Source organism: Haliotis cracherodii, unplaced genomic scaffold, assembly GCF_022045235.1.
Source record: "Haliotis cracherodii isolate W230 unplaced genomic scaffold, xgHalCrac1.p SCAF_4, whole genome shotgun sequence".
Taxonomy (NCBI): domain Eukaryota; kingdom Metazoa; phylum Mollusca; class Gastropoda; order Lepetellida; family Haliotidae; genus Haliotis; species Haliotis cracherodii.
The window spans coordinates 13,387,277-13,407,568 of record NW_027266297.1 but is presented as its reverse complement, the minus strand read 5'-3'; the positions used below and the strand labels follow the sequence as shown (position 1 = coordinate 13,407,568).

General features: G+C 40.7%; 1 long non-coding RNA gene across 1 annotated transcript in view; it reads right to left on the bottom strand.

Moving 5' to 3' along the window:
* Window positions 1-2,704: 2,704 nt before the first annotated feature.
* LOC139479886 (uncharacterized) overlaps window positions 2,705-20,292 on the bottom strand; it is a 69,597-nt gene continuing 52,009 nt past the window's right edge. Inside the window, exon 2 of the long non-coding RNA XR_011654365.1 lies at window positions 2,705-8,533. This is a non-coding gene — a long non-coding RNA (uncharacterized lncRNA). The remainder of the gene's footprint in view (window positions 8,534-20,292) is intronic.

Here is a 20,292-nt window from a genome sequence, read left to right as displayed (position 1 = left end):
AACAAAGCTAAAACTTCAGTCAACTTCAGTGTATGCATAACCACATCGTTTTATACGTGCATCTAAAAACATTCTGCAAGGGCTACTGTCACACTATTACCAATCGAACATTTTGTACCTTTCTCTTGACACCAACAGCGAGTACCCGGGTAGGGTCGGGTAATAAGGGTGTATGTACCCGGGTAGTAAATTTGGACTCGTCCCAGCCCTACATTGTAAGCTACTCTCTAGTCATGTGCATACTGTGTAACCGGGTTAAGAGCAACTTCAAGGCCTGTATGTGTGGAGCTAACAAATGTAGTATGATCTGCGAGCATAACAACTGGGATTTCCAACTAATATACCAAAAAGCACTGTATATATATTACTTGAAAGGAAAACTAAGTCAAGATATGTGGGTGGTATCTTTGACTTGTTGAATTGACCTTTACGCTGACAAAACAATTTGTTGTTGGTCAGCCATGAGTATTAAAGTTTATTGACTCACCCCCTCTCCTCTTTCTCCTCTGATGACACATTGGTGACTTTTACTATTTCAGTATGTGGCATCTGCATGTTCGGAATGAAGTTAAAATCAAGAAAGTGTGTGGTTTAGAGTTATCTCCCTTGGTTGTTGACAAACTCAGAACATGTTCATAGTGATGTGACGGTTTCTAGAAGTCTGCCTGTACAAGAGCGACATGAGTGCGATTCGGTGTATTTTTCGACTACCTGCTAAGTGCGGATTGGATATCTGACTAAAACCAACGAATTCCTGCTCGCTGCAAACACTATTCCGGATTCAAGAACGTAACCATCTTCCCGAGGCAAGGGAGTTAACTGACTATTAAAGTTCAGTTTACGTGGCTTTATCGTAGCGCTACGAGTGGTTATTACGAGTTCTTACCCAATTTTGTTCCTCCTATTGACCAATCAGATTCTAGCCATGTTCGGCAAGTCAGTCAAAGTCAGTTAACTCCCTTACCCCTTTCACCGGGAAGATGTTTCAAGACGTTCGCCAATGACAAGTTCTGGACAATCTTTAGTGCACCAACATATTACACGGCCTATTGCCTATAGTTTCAGCCACTTATTAGACCAATTGCACTGCCTTTGTGATTGTAAACCTTAACCCTTCAATATAATTAGTAAGTTATTAACTGATCTTGTCCGGTCCCTTACTGATTTCACAGTTAAGTTCTATATCAACCGATTTCTTTGAAACCTCGTAACAAAAGAATATTGGTCGTAAGTCATATGAATCATTTCAATGAATGTGTAGAAGTCTTAATTTTTCCCAAAATTTGAATCTTGTCGATTCTATTGGAGTCAACGCAGATTTTAATCATTGGAACGTTTAAAAAATCTTGAGATTCGTTTGGTTATTTTATGGACGCTTCTAATAATGTTGTGCACAACACGAAATAAACTCCCCCATCTTAAACTGACCGAGCTTCGGCTCGTACATTCTCGATTCTAGAAACAATATTCTTTTCATGTTCCTGGATAAAGCTATTGTGTTGCTTGTCAGTAATGTTTCGTATAATAGGTATACAGATACAAACGGTACAAATAAAACAATAATTTGAGTGAGTAAATTGTTTTTACGTCACGATCAGCACTATCACAACTACAAGGCGACCTCTAAGTGATCGACTCTATGTCAGACAAGCCAGTGGCTGATAGCATGAGCAACGCCCGATGGCGTCAAAACGGTGACACAATCTGTGAAGACCCAAGCCGTAATCTTCACATACTTACCCTTGTTGAACTATGGAAATTGGTTGTTGAATGTGGTCTGTGGTTCCGAAAAAGACTTTAAAACATTTTCAAAGATTAAACTTTCACCATTTCTTCTAATATTATTGTTACGCCTCCGTGGGCAAGTGGTAGAACGTCTGCCCGGAGAGCGGAAGGCCGGGGGTTCGATCCCCGACCGCGTTATACCAAAATACGTTAAAAGATGTCTGTCTGGCGCTTGCCAGCATGGTACCATAAAATCGGCATTAGTCCGGACTAGTACACCCAGCCATGTACACACACACACACACACACGTGCATCTTGAACGCGACGTTAAACCCTGTTTCACCTCACCTCACTTATTTCTATCATAAACAAATCTCACACAAACTTGCTTTATGATTTTCAGTTTCCTATGACTTGTGGTGACGTGATGTCTGCACAATGAACGCATCTTATGTGAACCGGGTAGATTTAGTTTAGCGTTCCCATTTGCAAGCTCTGACCACCCAAGAGCCCCATTAGCACACTTAGACTGCCCTATACTCTTTTTAGCACGCCAAGATTGTCCTAGAGAATCGTCTCGATTCCATTAGCACGTGTAGTCTATTGGTTAAAGCGTTCGCTCGTCACGCCGAAGACCCGGGTTCGATTCCCGAGGTGGGTACAATGTGTGAAGCCCATTTCTGGCGTCCCCCGCCGTGATATTGCTGGCATGGTGCCTAACGCGGCGTAAAACCATACTCACTCCCCATTAGCACATACTAGACTTCCATTAGCAAGTTCAAACAGTCCCAGATTCCCATTAGCACACCCTAGACTCCAATTAGCACGTCCTAGACTGCCTTTAGCTCCTTTAAGAGAGGAAGTCGAAGCTCGGTCGCAGTGAACAAAAACAAATTGCACCCCTACACCAAGTTCCATGCCAAGGTGTGCCACATTCGCGCTTACGTCGGGCACGTGCATGTTTACCACAACAAACGCTTATTTTGGAGATCATTTTATTGTACATATTTCAATATCTATTTTGATTTACGAACACAAATGAGTTTTAATAAATACACTGAATCCAAATAGGTGTGTTTGCTTATCCGCAGGGCTACGCAGTATATAGCGTAAACATGTAAATCGGTACAGTCTCGATTATCCAGGATATTCTGTTTTGATAAAAACCCTGGACCCATTCGTCACCATACCAATTTGGAAGTGAAGACCCCATCTCAAACTCTGAATCACGCAGAGAATTTCCCTCGTTCTTGGGTGTAGTTTGATTGGACGGCTGTTTCAAGCGTCCTGTTATTTGAACTGGGGTTTAAAACGAAGCCATTGGAGCAAATGGGTCCAGGGTATTTATCAAAACAGAATGGATATATGTTACACTGGGTATTCGAGGATGACATAAGCAAAAGAAAGTATGCACCCATGTTTGATGGCGGCGAAAAATGAAACAAACAAGAAACGGTTATTCGATGCTGATATATTTGATACGGGTATCATAGTGGTGTTTTGGACCTAAAGTTTGCAGTCCTTCGGCGACAGTTCTCAGCCTTGTAACGTTGTGATACAGGTTGTAATTGTTTGGTCTATTCCCGTTTTCAAGTGCATACTTTCTTTTGCCGGGCAGTTTAATTGTGACACGATACAGGCTGTTGACTTCGCGCCCTGGGACGCATACTCTTAGACTCTATGTATATAAATAAACAAATAAATCTGACCAGTATAGAAAACATGTACATTGAAACAAGGTATGTAAGGGTTATGTTATGTTATCAGTTTTATTTGCCATCACACGTTTCAAATCAATTTAAGGCGATCTGATAAGTGCGGCAAAAAACAACAACAAATGTTACACGATTGTATCTCGAAGGAAGGCAATTAGGGAAAAGATACAGTGTAACCTCGTTAACTCGAAGTCCAGTGGGAAAGTATCCGTACTTCGAGACAAGCAGAGTGGCGATATAAGGCCAATAGGGGCGGTCCATTTGATATTCTTATAGAGAGAGGGGGTAAAAGGATGTGTTTTTAAGATGACCGGCCTCTGAGTATTCTGCCGGCTGGTTGAAGTTACAAGAGAAGGTAAAGTAGTTCGAGGTAAAGTAGTTCGAGTTAACGAGGTTTCACTACGAATGGGAAGCGTTTGTCTGCTACAACCAGTTGGACATAAAGATGAAACATGCTGTCTGTTGTTGCGATGAACTCGACACTGTATGTCTTTTTAATATCAACCGTCTATGTTGAACGTAGCAATAAGCTTACCTTTTGCAACACAGGGATGTTCCCTCATTTGTTTATGACAGTCTATATTCCGCATATTAACACTAGCAGACTATTTCGTGTCTGAAGTATCTCATACCCTTTTATAGACGCGAGGTGTCCTTTATTAAGATAACATTTCCGTTATACTTCTTGGTTTACGAATTCGTTCTAAAACTACGTCCTCTCATGAACACGTTATAAGGTTACCTTGCTAAGGTGCATAGCAAATCAGAGAGGAAAGTTTTCATGCGTTAGGGACCACAACTTAGGTAAACAATGCATATTTCTCTTTCCGTTATTTTTCATTGTCGCTATAATGATTGTTGGTTTGAAAACCATGGAATGTAATAATGTTGCTTTATTGACCATTTGATATTCTGGTTGGGGGTGGGGTATTAACTGGAAATAAATTCTAAAAAAAATAATAATTATGCTTCAGACTGTTGAAAAAAAATGCCTCCAGCAAAATTTCATTGTTGCAAGGTATATAACTTTAAAATAAATCAAGGTCATAGTTTTAAATAATAAACCCCCATAAGGATACCTTATAGTGAGTGAGTATGGTTTTACTCCGCTTTTAGCAATATTCCAGCAATATCACGGCGGGGCACACCAGAAATAGGCTTCACACATTGTACCCATCTCGGGAATCGAACCCGGGTCTTCGGCGTGACGAGCAAACGCTTTAACCACTAGGCTACCAGACCGCCCCATACCACGCCAGACTAAAACAAACTGATTAATTGATTCTTCAAGAAGATTTGTTAAATATTATTGTGTATACTCAACATATTATCTTGAAAATTCAGTATATAATTACCTTGAAATTATGCATATAACATTGAGAAGTTCGCATATTATCTTAAACAGACAGCATATTATCTTAGCAATAGTGTCAGTGCACTGTAACTCACCTGGATATGTAGTGAACAGTTTAAACACAGGCAGTCACTGAGCAAAACATGCTGTCACCATTGATATTCAAATAGTTTCTGCATATACTAGTATATTAACACTAATATCTAACGAGTTGAAAAACCAACCAACCATGGTGTCATCATTTCAGAGAAAAAGCAATTTACAGGGGTAAATATACATTTTGAGAGGTACCAACTACACTTGTATCAAATATTGTTACAGTTAGCACAAAAAATGTCGGAGTAATGGCCATAACTTGTTTTTTCAATATGGCTGCAATAGCGGCCATTTTGAAATTCGTATGAGAACCTCTTGAACAAATTGGGGTGCATTATTGGTGGGAAGAAGAATGAGAAGTTTCAACTTAATCGGTCCACTGGATTTTGAGAAGATGTTTAGGACGGACGACACACGACGCAAGTAGGAAGTCAGACAGGACACGACATAAACTCACTGGACTTTCAGTCAGGTGAGCTAAACATTCACTATGAGATCTTAACATTCATACTGGTATATATTAGTACATTTATTCTTTATCTAGGACAATGTTTCCGTAATTTACATATTGTCATATCAATGTACAATATTTTAACCTTAGCTCACCTCACTGCATGGTAGTGGGACGGAATGCTCTCTCCAGCTATTCCAGACAGAAAGACATACAGTGACACTCCGTTAGTCTCGACACTGTCAATCAGACCGTTTGATTGATGCAGATTAACGGGGTTCACAGTATACATCCACGAACATCTAATCACTCTTTGTGACTGTTAAATACATTTCTAGGCGCACAAGGAAAAATACAGCTGTTTTCGGGTCAGATAAATAAATGGTCTATGAATAAAAGACATACCAAACTGACAACAACAGCTACTTGTAATGTACATGCCCTACGTATGGTGTCAACTGTAATTTCTCTAGACGATTATAATGATTACATGTGGTTCAAGAAACGTAATAATTACACACAAAAAGGAGATTCTAAAAACAAATAGGGCAAACGAAGGAATAAGTAAAAAATGAAAGCAAGTAGACATGTTGAATTATATTTCTGACAATCGGTCTCACAAATACCGTTGTCATGCATTGCAGTCACCGAAACGCTGAATCATATGAAGCCCTCATAAAATCCTTAAATGGACGCGAATGCCTGATTTAAGGAAGCATGTCTGCAAAAGTGTATTCCTGCTATACATATAGTCCGTTGACCATCTTTTCGTGTGGGCGGGTGCATGGGTATGTGGTAGAGTTGAGTTTTCGTTTTTACCCAAACATGGTTCCCGCCAAGACAATGCATTTGACGATAACCAATCTCCTTAATGAAGACTTTGAGGTAAGCATAAATCGTTACCTGAGAAGAATAAAAGTTAAAACAAATCATTTATAAGAATAACAATGATACTATGATAGACAGGGTTTTAATTGTTAATAGCAAATCAGCCACTGGTACTCTGAACTTTGTGCTTTTAACGATAACAGAAATATCAGTTATATGCACCATGCAAACTACAATGTTGATTGGTTTAATTATTCAAACAGACATACCAATGTTCTCTAATGTAAATGACGCGAGTCCAATTTACATGCCTAAAGCCCTTTAATGATAATGATTTCTCAGATAAAATGTCTCAGTTTCACAAAATGGTCACGAGACCTTGTAGCTATGTCGCTGTTTAAACTTCGGAAAATAAACATACATAGACGATCTAATTGTGATCAAACTACAGATATAACGTTTTCGAAATTACCTTAGGCTGCAGAAACCTATTTCTGCAGCATAAATAATAAACTTGAAAAACAAGTCAGAGTGTCAAAATACCTGGAGCTGAAATGTCACTCAGAACGCCTTTGGTTTCAGGTGAGGACATTGTCATAGTGTTGTAATACTGTTATATAATTACACAGTGTTGAGTGAGTTTGTGAGACGGGATTAACGTCATGAAAAGGATTTCAGGTATAACAAGGCGTGTTGGTGTAACATAGATAAAAGCCCGAAGTGTATCATAGCACGTATCATTTAAGTCAGCGAATCTGACCACCCGATTCGGTTAGTCACCTTTTATGATAAGAATTGTCGCCCCTCACGACAATCATGGTTACTTAAAACCAATTCTAACCTGGAAAGCGCAAAGCGACACAGGTCGGAGACGTCCACGTAAGTGAAACCTATGACAAACCAAGGATTATAATCAGGGCGTCTTTGGGATTCGATTCCTAAATAAGGGAATCCTGTCAAGGCCAGGGGATGCAACTCTGCAGAGCGACTTGTGGTGACAAAGAGATCTGTATTATGATATCACCTGATAACAATTTACCTGGATTTCATGTGAGATTGTTAGTTATATTGTTATGATTCTGCAGTTGTAAAACTGTCTATCTCTGAGATATTGTCATAATGATGTCCATATAGTATTGCAGTTGTAGTTAGATACACTTTGTTTTTCAGTGTCATAAAATACTTTTTTTAAGGCTATTACCACTGCAGGCGGCAGAGAATAAATTGTCTTCTCTTGCAAAATGTGAGAATACTGAGTAAGAATGTACAAAATCTTTTAAAAAGTCGTTTAAAAATATTGTTTCATTAGAGGCTTCACGAAATCAAAATGTATTAAAATGCCACTGGTGTTTTGGTTCGCTCAAAATTCACTACCCACTATTGATGACATAAGGACTTAAATCTTGATATCCGCAGAACTGAAAACCGGTAGTCTCCATCTTACCAAACACTTGGATGGATGTTTATCTTTCTGAAAACAAACCAAAACAAAATTAAATCAACATAAGCCGAAATACGGGCAATGGTGGGAAACACAAGAAGACATAATCTCACTACTGTAGTCAAATCATGTAAAATGTTTACGACAATAGTGACACACCAATACAGTGTACAAATACAGTACAATATGTGTTGCATATAAGATTTTCCATTAAACACTCTTCTTCGTACACCAAAGACATTGTTTAATCTCAAAATGATGACTAGTCCAACTCCCGTCGGTCAAGAGTCCACTTTTCAAAAGTATCAACGTTCCCTTTCATTTCGGGGTACATATGTGACAAAAACATTTTCATTGCATCATGGCAATCCGCTACTACATTACCACCACACCGAAAGCCTCTATGAAATAAATATCTTGCATCCATAGCGGGTAAACATTCAATATACAAAAAACGGAAGGAATCAATTAATATTTATGATCCCACTTTCAGTGCAAATAAACGTGCGAAAAAATGTGACGTTTCGGCATATTCCTGAGTAACATTGACAAGATTGCAAAAATAGATGAAATTGTTAACTCTCAACCGAGAGTAGGCACATCCTGTCAACTGCAAAGCGTCCCGTTGAAAAGACGCCATTTTGTATCCTTCCGCTGTATAAAATGCGAAAACAAAATGGCGGACAACGTAGACTCCACACAGAACAACAAAGCCTCGTTCTGATACCCAGTACAAGGAACAGCTCCTTCTTGAAATTTGTGGCGCTTAATAACTGCCTACAGAATTGTTCTGTCTCAGGTCCAATGATGTGACAGAAGCGAGTCGAAGCAGACGTTGAGGACGAGAGCAGCTGTTAATGTCACCGTTGTTAAACTGCATATGACACAACATGGCGTCTTCGAAGCGTTACGTCGATGCTGCCTGTAAAACAAAAAAGCACAGTCAACAGATGTGTACCAAGATCGTATTTCTATATAGAGTCAGATGGAAGCCTGGTGGTTAAAGCATTCGCCCGTCACACCGAACGCCCAGGTTTGATGCCCATTTCTTGATTGAAAACAAAGCGGCGTAAACCTGTTCCCACTCGTTATAATGATACAGTGGTGAGCTGGGAGTAGGCCGCTTCAAGATATCATGGCGAGTAATATATAAAATCCAATTATCAAGTCTATACGTTCTTTTGCACGTCAGTTTATTAATAAAACTCATTCGACGACAAAGCTTTTAAAATATATAAGACGCTAATAAGAATTCACCATACATTAAACAGCTGTTCTAGCATCAACTCAATCTCATTAAAATCAGACCTTAGTTCTCGCTACCGCTAAACAAAAATCTGAAGACATCCCATCCCAAACAATGACATATTTAAGATAGTTTCATAATGTGTCATTCAAAAGATGCACAGTTTTTCTGAAATAATGAGACGGGTATATACATGATGATATAAATGACATCTCTATGAATGCTTCAGTATGGTCGTTCTATTCCATAGCGAAAATAGAGCAACGTGCCACTGTAGCTCTCCTTTCATGTAATATTTGCAATATTAGGTCATACACTTCCTACAAAAATAAACAAATATCTGACAGGCTGAAGTCAATACACAACAATTGTCATAACAACATGTACATAATATTACAAATGGATACTAGTAAGCCAAAATCCCATTTCAACAAGATCAAAAGAATTACGTGAGATACCATTGCATTTCAACAGCCTCCAGGAAGTTACGTGAGACACCATTGTATTTCAACAGCCTCCAGGAAGTTACGTGAGACACCATTGCATTTCAACAGCCTCCAGGAAGTTACGTGAGATACCATTGCATTTCAACAACATCCAGGCAATAACGTGAGATACCATTGCATTTCAACAGCCTCCAGGAAGTTACGTGAGATACCATTGCATTTCAACAGCATCTAGGCAATAACGTGAGATACCATTGCATTTCAACAGCATCTAGGCAATAACGTGAGACACCATTGCATTTCAACAGCCTCCAGGAAGTTACGTGAGACACCATTGCATTTCAACAGCATCTAGGCAATAACGTGAGACACCATTGCATTTCAACAGCATCTAGGCAATAACGTGAGACACCATTGCATTTCAACAGCATCTAGGCAATAACGTGAGACACCATTGCAATTCAACAGCATCTAGGCAATAACGTGAGATACCATTGCATTTCAATAGCATCTAGGCAATAACGTGAGACACCATTGCATTTCAACAGCATCTAGGCAATAACGTGAGACACCATTGCATTTCAACAGCATCTAGGCAATAACGTGAGACACCATTGCATTTCAGCAGCATCTAGGCAATAACGTGAGACACCATTGCATTTCAACAGCATCTAGGCAATAACGTGAGACACCATTGCATTTCAACAGCCTCCAGGAAGTTACGTGAGATACCATTGCATTTCAACAGCATCCAGGCAATAACGTGAGACACCATTGCATTTCAACAGCATCTAGGCAATAAGGTGAGACACCATTGCATTTCAACAGCATCTAGGCAATAACGTGAGACACCATTGCATTTCAACAGCATCTAGGCAACAACGTGAGACACCATTGCATTTCAACAGCATCCAGGCAATAACGTGAGATACCATTGCATTTCAATAGCATCTAGGCAATAACGTGAGACACCATTGCATTTCAACAGCATCTAGGCAATAACGTGAGACACCATTGCATTTAAACAGCATCTAGGCAATAACGTGAGACACCATTGCATTTCAACAACATCCAGGCAATTACGTGAGACACCACTGCATTTCAACAGCATCTAGGCAATAACGTGAGACACCATTGCATTTCAACAGCATCTAGGCAATAACGTGAGACACCATTGCATTTCAACAGCATCTAGGCAATAACGTGAGATACCATTGCATTTCAATAGCATCTAGGCAACAACGTGAGACACCATTGCATTTCAACAGCATCTAGGCAATAACGTGAGACACCATTGTATTTCAACAGCATCTAGGCAATAACGTGAGACACCATTGCATTTCAACAGCATCTAGGCAATAACGTGAGACACCATTGCATTTCAACAGCATCTAGGCAATAACGTGAGATACCATTGCATTTCAATAGCATCTAGGCAATAACGTGAGACACCATTGCATTTCAACAGCATCTAGGCAATAACGTGAGATGCCATTGCATTTCAATAGCATCTAGGCAATAACGTGAGACACCATTGCATTTCAACAGCATCTAGGCAATAACGTGAGACACCATTGCATTTCAACAGCATCTAGGCAATAACGTGAGACACCATTGCATTTCAACAACATCCAGGCAATAACGTGAGATACCATTGCATTTCAATAGCATCTAGGCAATAACGTGAGACACCATTGCATTTCAACAGCATCTAGGCAATAACGTGAGACACCAATGCATTTCAACAGCATCTAGGCAATAACGTGAGACACCATTGCATTTCAACAACATCCAGGCAATTACGTGAGACACCATTGCATTTCAACAGCATCTAGGCAATAACGTGAGACACCATTGCATTTCAACAGCATCTAGGCAATAACGTGAGACACCATTTCATTTCAACAGCATCTAGGCAATAACGTGAGGCACCATTGCATTTCAACAACATCTAGGCAATTACGTGAGACACCATTGCATTTCAACAGCATCTAGGCAATAACGTGAGACACCATTGCATTTCAACAGCATCTAGGCAATAACGTGAGACACCATTTCATTTCAACAGCATCTAGGCAATAACGTGAGGCACCATTGCATTTCAACAACATCCAGGCAATTACGTGAGACACCATTGCATTTCAACAGCATCTAGGCAATAACGTGAGACACCATTGCATTTCAACAGCATCTAGGCAATAACGTGACACACCATTGCATTTCAACAGCATCTAGGCAATAACGTGAGACACCATTGCATTTCAACAGCCTCCAGGAAGTTACGTGAGACACCATTGCATTTCAACAGCATCTAGGCAATAACGTGAGACACCATTGCATTTCAACAGCATCTAGGCAATAACGTGAGACACCATTGCATTTCAACAGCATCTAGGCAATAACGTGAGACACCATTGCATTTCAACAGCATCTAGGCAATAACGTGAGATACCATTGCATTTCAACAGCATCTAGGCAATAACGTGAGACACCATTGCATTTCAACAGCATCTAGGCAATAACGTGAGACACCATTGCATTTCAACAGCATCTAGGCAATAACGTGAGATACCATTGCATTTCAACAGCATCTAGGCAATAACGTGAGACACCATTGCATTTCAACAGCATCTAGGCAATAACGTGAGACACCATTGCATTTCAACAGCCTCCAGGAAGTTACGTGAGATACCATTGCATTTCAACAACATCCAGGCAATTACGTGAGCCACCATTGCATTTCAACAGCACCTAGGCAATAACGTGAGACACCATTGCATTTCAACAGCATCTAGGCAATAACGTGAGACACCATTGCATTTCAACAGCATCTAGGCAATAACGTGAGACACCATTGCATTTCAACAGCATCTAGGCAATAACGTGAGATACCATTGCATTTCAATAGCATCTAGGCAATAACGTGAGACACCATTGCATTTCAACAGCATCTAGGCAATAACGTGAGACACCATTGCATTTCAACAGCATCTAGGCAATAACGTGAGACACCATTGCATTTCAACAGCATCTAGGCAATAACGTGAGACACCATTGCATTTCAACAGCATCTAGGCAATAACGTGAGACACCATTGCATTTCAACAGCATCTAGGCAATAACGTGAGATACCATTGCATTTCAATAGCATCTAGGCAATAACGTGAGACACCATTGCATTTCAACAGCATCTAGGCAATAACGTGAGACACCATTGCATTTAAACAGCATCTAGGCAATAACGTGAGATACCATTGCATTTCAATAGCATCTAGGCAACAACGTGAGACACCATTGCATTTCAACAGCATCTAGGCAATAACGTGAGACACCATTGTATTTCAACAGCATCTAGGCAATAACGTGAGACACCATTGCATTTCAACAGCATCTAGGCAATAACGTGAGACACCATTGCATTTCAACAGCATCTAGGCAATAACGTGAGATACCATTGCATTTCAATAGCATCTAGGCAATAACGTGAGACACCATTGCATTTCAACAGCATCTAGGCAATAACGTGAGACACCATTGCATTTCAACAGCATCTAGGCAATAACGTGAGATACCATTGCATTTCAATAGCATCTAGGCAATAACGTGAGACACCATTGCATTTCAACAGCATCTAGGCAATAACGTGAGATACCATTGCATTTCAACAGCATCTAGGCAATAACGTGACACACCATTGCATTTCAACAGCATCTAGGCAATAACGTGAGACACCATTGCATTTCAACAGCATCTAGGCAATAACGTGAGACACCATTGCATTTCAACAACATCCAGGCAATAACGTGAGATACCATTGCATTTCAATAGCATCTAGGCAATAACGTGAGACACCATTGCATTTCAACAGCATCTAGGCAATAACGTGAGACACCATTGCATTTCAACAGCATCTAGGCAATAACGTGAGACACCATTGCATTTCAACAGCATCCAGGCAATTACGTGAGACACCATTGCATTTCAACAGCATCTAGGCAATAACGTGAGACACCATTGCATTTCAACAGCATCTAGGCAATAACGTGAGACACCATTTCATTTCAACAGCATCTAGGCAATAACGTGAGGCACCATTGCATTTCAACAGCATCTAGGCAATAACGTGAGACACCATTGCATTTCAACAGCCTCCAGGCAATTACGTGAGACACCATTGCATTTAAACAGCCTCCAGGGAGTTGGCTCAACAGCCTTCAGGGAATTACGTGAGACACCAGTGCATGGCGTGATATGAGTATCCGTGCAAAGTAACAGCTTCATAGACCTTGTGGTTTTAAAGGATATATGTATGAACTGTATGAGGTTACGACGGACGGAGAGCAGACAAAGTGCCTTGATATCGGACCAGACGAACAAAGGTCAGATGAGATGAGGTATCATTCACCACACGTTATAAGTGACTGATGGGAAGTAATAAGGGAACGATGAAAAATATAGGAAAATAAGCTTTACAGTCAATGGCGCGCAGACAAATTCAACACATGCCAGAATCAAATGTTGAGATGTGTTTGTGTGCATTGTTTATAGGGTATCCTTTTACTGTGGCTAAAACCAAGTGTTTCCTTATTCATTTCCATCAGAATAAATGTCCTACAACGGAAACTGGCATAAATGAAAGCACCCCTGGACACAAAATCAATATGTCAAAACATGTATCCATATTAGACTTTCTCCTCCTGTCCTTCGGGAAATCGGGAATTCTTACCACTTTTAGCTGACACGCCGTGATATAACTGGTATACTGTTCAAAGCGATGTCACTCAATCACTCCCGCACTCCTTTTGGAAAAATATTCCCTAGAAGTATTGCAAAGCATATACAGTAAAGTGCGGTAGTCAATGGGACTACTTATTTTAGTTCGTTATAACCGTAGTTCGTTATAAGCATATATACAGCATAACTACAGCAAATAGTCGGGACCAAAAAGTAAGTTCGTTATATCCGTCAGTTCGTTATAAGCGTGTTCGTTATAACCGCAGTTTACTGTATCTGTATAATACCGCTACCTGTTTCAACTGCATGTACAATAATTCCAGATAAACACATCATAATCGTGTACATACTCGGGTCATTCTAAAGTTCCCTTTGGTCCTTTGTAACAACATGTGGCAGATCAGGTCTTTGGAACAACAATGTCCCCAAAAGGGCGGGAAATGGGCTAGCCTAGTTTTAAACAAGTTCACGTCACGTCTAAGGCCCGGGTTCGATTCCAAATAAGGGTACCCTAAGTTGAGGCCATTCATGGTGTTCACCGACGCGACATTGCCAGAAAACGAACCTGGGGTTCGAATTCGCGGAAATCGGATCCTAATCCTACTAAGGGTCGCGACTCTGCACTCTCGATATGCATGTACTTTGGGGTTAATGGGTATGCATAAATGCAAGTAACGTGATGAAATAGATGTCACTCTACGTTTACGAGCGAGCTTCTGGTGTTTCTCAACTCTCAATGTTTTCATCAATCATATTGTAACACAGCTCAAGAGAGGCCCCCAAAAGGGGAAAAACATGAAATACTATTATACATATAACGTTTCTGAGATCATTAGGTGATAGCGTTTTAGCGAAGATATTTTTAGAGCCGTTAGCGTTGTCATTCCAACAGAAACTCACAGCAAATGATGTACTGCGTATGCTACAAAAACTATATATACTTGTCGGCCTTGCAACTGCCTCGCTGTACAGAATGGGGAAAGTATTCTTCTTCACCGGCAAATGCTGTTATCTGTATCTTTAAAAGCAGGTCTGCTCGATTTGCTGTCTTCTGAAGGTTTTGTGCTGAATGCACATACCGAGAGAATATTTTCACGAAAGACGCATGTTTCGAACTCTTCATACCGTCGTGGGGTTGATGGCGTTGCTAAGATAAACCAAAGGCAAACGCCTTAACGCTAATTGCGTCAATGTACTGTAGAACTCAGTTGTAAAATACACAGCATGTGTTGAGAATACGCAGGTCACGGGTCGTTAACATGTTTGTTGGGAACGTCAACATATATTTAAATGAACATTCTCTCTCCCTCCTCCCGGTTCTCTCCCTCCGAACATCCCACTTTTTGCACACACACACGCACACGCGCGCGCACACACACACACACACACACACACACACACACACACACTACCACCACCTCCCACTTTTTACACAATCACACACACACACACGCACGCACGCGCGCGCGCGCACACACACACACACTCTACCACCACCTCCCACTTTTTACACACACACACACACACACACACACACACCAACACCACCAGTCCTCCCACATCAATTCCGGGAATCTGATTACCCGGACGATGTTAGGGAACGATACCGTCCAGTTTAACGTGGATTCACGGTACTTTTCAACGATTGTTCTGCGGCGTAACTTTGATAACGACACCATGCGAAATCAGGGGAGAATAGATCGCCAGTGACCCATGCATGTCGTGAGAACCGATGACAAAATGTTAAAGTGTGATGTTAAAATACATGACCAGGCAAATTGTGTGTCCTCGACCACCAACGGCGTAGATAGTTACTAATACTGTCACCCATTGGCTTGCCCAGCCAATGCTCGCATATTTACACCAGCGGATCTTGGTATGGTTAAAGGGCAGTACAGCGACTCCTAGCGCCTTTATCGTCCCGAGGCAAGGGAGTTAACTGACAGTAAAAGTCCAGTTTCCACCCTTGCCGAACTATCTGGAATTTCTGGGCTCCATCGTATCGTCACCGGTGGCTATCACGAGTCATTTCCCTTCTGTGTGACCTCCCGCTTCAAACAAAATGGCGGCGCACAATCAAGACGACGTGATCGATAATCAAGTTCTTTATTGTAATAAACAGGTCTTACTTCGCCAAGGTCATCAAATCACGTGAGCACCTTGATTGATAACATGAATAGACTTGGAAAATATCAGTTGATGCTAGGTTGACGGTACAAATTCTGAAATCGACCGAAATCTGCACGTCAGTTGACGAACCGAATGTCGATTTCGTTACGCGATTTTGATTGGACTATGCACAGACTCGTTAGTCCAGCCAAAATATAACTCCATAATTCCAGGCTAGTTCGACAAGGGTTGAAACTGGACATGTATAGTCAGTTAACTCCCTTGCCTCGGGAAGATATAGCGCGTTGGACCACAAGGCCGTCTTTGCCCACATCTAGATTGAAGATTTCCGTCCAGGTTTGCTACCTCAAAGGCACTGACCATTCCTGTTGTTGTATTCGTTGGAATGTCAACACTCAAAAACCTTTCTAATCAAATGACATAAGGGGATTTAAATCTGCGAGCTGTAAACCCGCAGCGTTGTCGAGAGGATCATTCAGTTCATAATGTTCGCTGATAGACAGATTTGATCCCCTAAACACCTGTAAACGCACCACGGGAGGGGGACTTACCAACGCAAGCGTTAGTTTAGATGTACACATCAATACAGACTGTGAATTTCCTCCCGAGACGGTTTAGCGCGACGCCATGAACCGCTTCCCCAGGATGAGGCTTATGGTAATGTAGGTGGCACCGCGATCGCCTTGTAGGGGAGGTCTGACCAAGATGACAGCCGCTCCAGTGATCATTTCAGTTTTGATTGCATTAGGGAATAAGACTGACGCAGAGGTGACTGAGCTCTTGGTCATCGTACAAAGGTCTTAAGACGTCATGGTCGAGGAAAATGAGGTCAAGGTCAAAGGAAGACGGCAGGACATGGCATTACTTTCACAGTAGCCACATTGTCACATTTACTGTAGATTTACCCACAGTGGTAGTCTACCAGACACTAGAGAATAAGATAAAAATTAATCCAACTCAAATGTAGAATGATTTGCAAGTCTAGAAATAAGCATTGTTCTAGGCTCCATTTAAATTTTAAATTATATTCAGCAGATTCATTTTTTAAGATAAAATAACTTTAGTTCTGGGGCTAAATGATAGTCTACCACAGTAGCAGTATATGTACACTACCTACGCAGTAAATGCATGTTAATACGCTTGGCAATCAAATTAAGCGTGGACAACGAAGGTGAAGGTCTCTGATCGCTATCGTTGAGATTTGACATTGATTGTAAACCCGTTCAACGCCGTACTTGCGTGTTCGAGAATGGCACAAAAAGTTATCCGATTTCAAAATACACAGCAAACTGCAGGAAACACACGACAGGCAAAGATTTATCAGTGAGCATTTACGGAGGTATTCAATACAATCCCATTAGAGCGACGTGACCGTGTTGACTGCAGTGTTTGGTTTTAAATCTTCCCTAAAATTACATGCAAATGTCCCCCAAAAGGGGCACAACGCAAAACATGTACTATTTGCTTTACTTAAAAAGATTAATTCACCCCTATCAAATCATAATTCACCGTTTACAATCACAAACAATTCAATAAATTCAAAGTAATGTTTGGTGGGTATGGTTCTTTATGTCACAGCTACATGTAAAGCGCATTAGCTGTTAACAAGCAACGTCATAAGGGCGGTTGACGGTGAACACCGGGGGCATGTTATGCTGAATGTTTTTTTCTTATTCCTGACATTGTATTAAAGTGCCCTTTTCACGCAGACAAGTTTCTACAAATTTAAAAAAAAATTGAGCACATATTTATGATTGAAGACATATTTGAGCACCTATTTATAATTGAACAAATAATTGAGCTCCTAAACATTAACAGTGCTGATTTGAAACGTAAATCCTCCACACACACCACCCCGACGAAAATCATATGGCTGCCCCCTAACAATGGCAGCAATGCATTGTGTAAAGATAAGTAACATGGCAAATACGTGTCGATGTCTCCACTGTCGGGTATCCGTAAGAAGTTGATTGTATACACAATAGAGATATTGATACAAACCCACGATGGCGAGCAATGGTTTGGTGCTAGCTGACCAAGAATAACAGTCGGGGCAAATCTTGGATTCGATCAAATAACCAGCGAATCCTGGTAAGGTGAAGGAACGCAACTCTTCACGGCGACTTGTTGAACCTTCGACCACTGTATTCCTGGACAACCTGTTTCCCTCGTAACCAGTATAAAAGGAAATAAACAGCCCGAATCATCAAGGGAGGGGGTTGGGGGTCACGAACAGAACTTAATACATTTAAGCATATTCTGTAAAAAAAAGGGGATATACTTTTATTAGCGTATACTAGGTTAATATGAGAAACGATACTGAAATCGGGTATAGGATCGTACACAGTGAGCCAGGTCAAAGTTGTCAAGGTCACGAGTGACTGTCGATGTTATTCCAAGATATGGTGCCATCTGAATGACATGCGCTCTTTGTCTTTGCGCATCTCATCAATGTCCGACCTGTGAAGATCCGGGGTAGAATAGGTCTTCAGCAACCCATGTTTGCCGTAGAAAGAGACTATGCTTGTCGTGAAAGGCGACTAACAGGATCGGGTGGTCAGGCTCGATGACTTGGCTGATGCATATCATCGTATCCCAATTGCGTGGATCGATGCTCATGATGTCAATCACTGGATTGTCTGGTCTAGACTCGATTATTTACAGAGCGCCGTCATATAGATGGAACATTGCTGAGTGCGGCGTTAAACAACAAACAGCAAACATCAATGTCCAAGCGTTACCATGAGCGACGAGAAAGGAGAAACTTAAAAATGGAATGTATCTGAATTGTTATACCGACTTGACATTTCGGAGGGATCTGTAAATATCAGCAGTGTCTTCTCGAAACATAACAATTAGTTGGAACAGTAAAATCACTCTGCCCACTCTGTGAAGAAACAGGCTAATTGAAATCGTTTTCAGTTCTCTAAATGTCATGGTAACCTTTCAGCTGGGCAGATTGTCTTCCTATTAATTGTCATTTCAATTCTTTTAAATGTAATCGATTTGACAATGCTGATATGCCTGCAGTATCGATGTGTTATAAATGTTAAAAAAATAATCTGTTCAGTGATAACTGTTTTATATGCACTTTAATAATTTCCTACTGTAGTGATCTCGTTTCATGTTTAATGGAAGTGCGTAGACTAATACCGACAAAAAGCTCCATAGGCTAAACATTGGATCATGAATATGAACGATCTTGTGACATTTTCGCGTGGAAGCCAAATACACACTCGTTGATCCTTAATTTGTTTTGTTTAAATAATGGAAATATCCTAAGGTGGTGAGTAAATATGAATTACATATAAAACGTCAACGCCCGAGAATAAGCTTTCTCGATTATCCAGTAAAACAGATTCCATTGGGCACAAAGTGCAAAAAAGTGGAGAAAATCATATAAATTGATCGCTGAAAATCAGTGTTGACACCAGGTGTAAACATGTTTTGCTCTACCGGCACTACCAGCAATGTTAAGCAGTGTTCGCCCACATCACAGCAGGGACGCAATGTGGGGCTAAAACATGATACGGTAGTATGGATTAGATATCCGAAGTACGCTGACCTGGGTCGGGGGCTAAAACACATTCACAATCAGACCAAACTACAGCTCTATGCAAGGCGGACTGTCATAAATTCAGACAAGGAATGGAATTTAATTTAATCCCCTGCATGTCTTTCCTGTTGTCAAGAAATCAGCCGTGGTTGGACCGCCACGAATGACAACAAACCAAACTTAGGGATCGACCATTTTATATTCGGGAATGGGAATTTTGTTTGGAGAAACGATATTTATCCGCTAAAGCTGCAAAACCAGATATTTAAAAAAAAATTAAAACTCTGGGCCTGAAAAGTATTTTGCAAGAAAAAACCCTTTGCAACATTTATCCACAACCGCCACCTAAACCCCAGGCCAAGCCCTTCACCTGTTTACCGTGTAACCCATTCCTTGTGCGGAGTAGCGTCCTTAGTCTTAGACCCTGATACAAATATATCAAATACACCCCATCGAAGTCTATATTGTTTGGCAAGGCTAGATTCGGAAGGGAGTCTCTAGGCTCCTTTTTATTATATTTTTATTAATTTAATTTAAAAACTTTTTTTTTCTGTACTATATGTTCATTT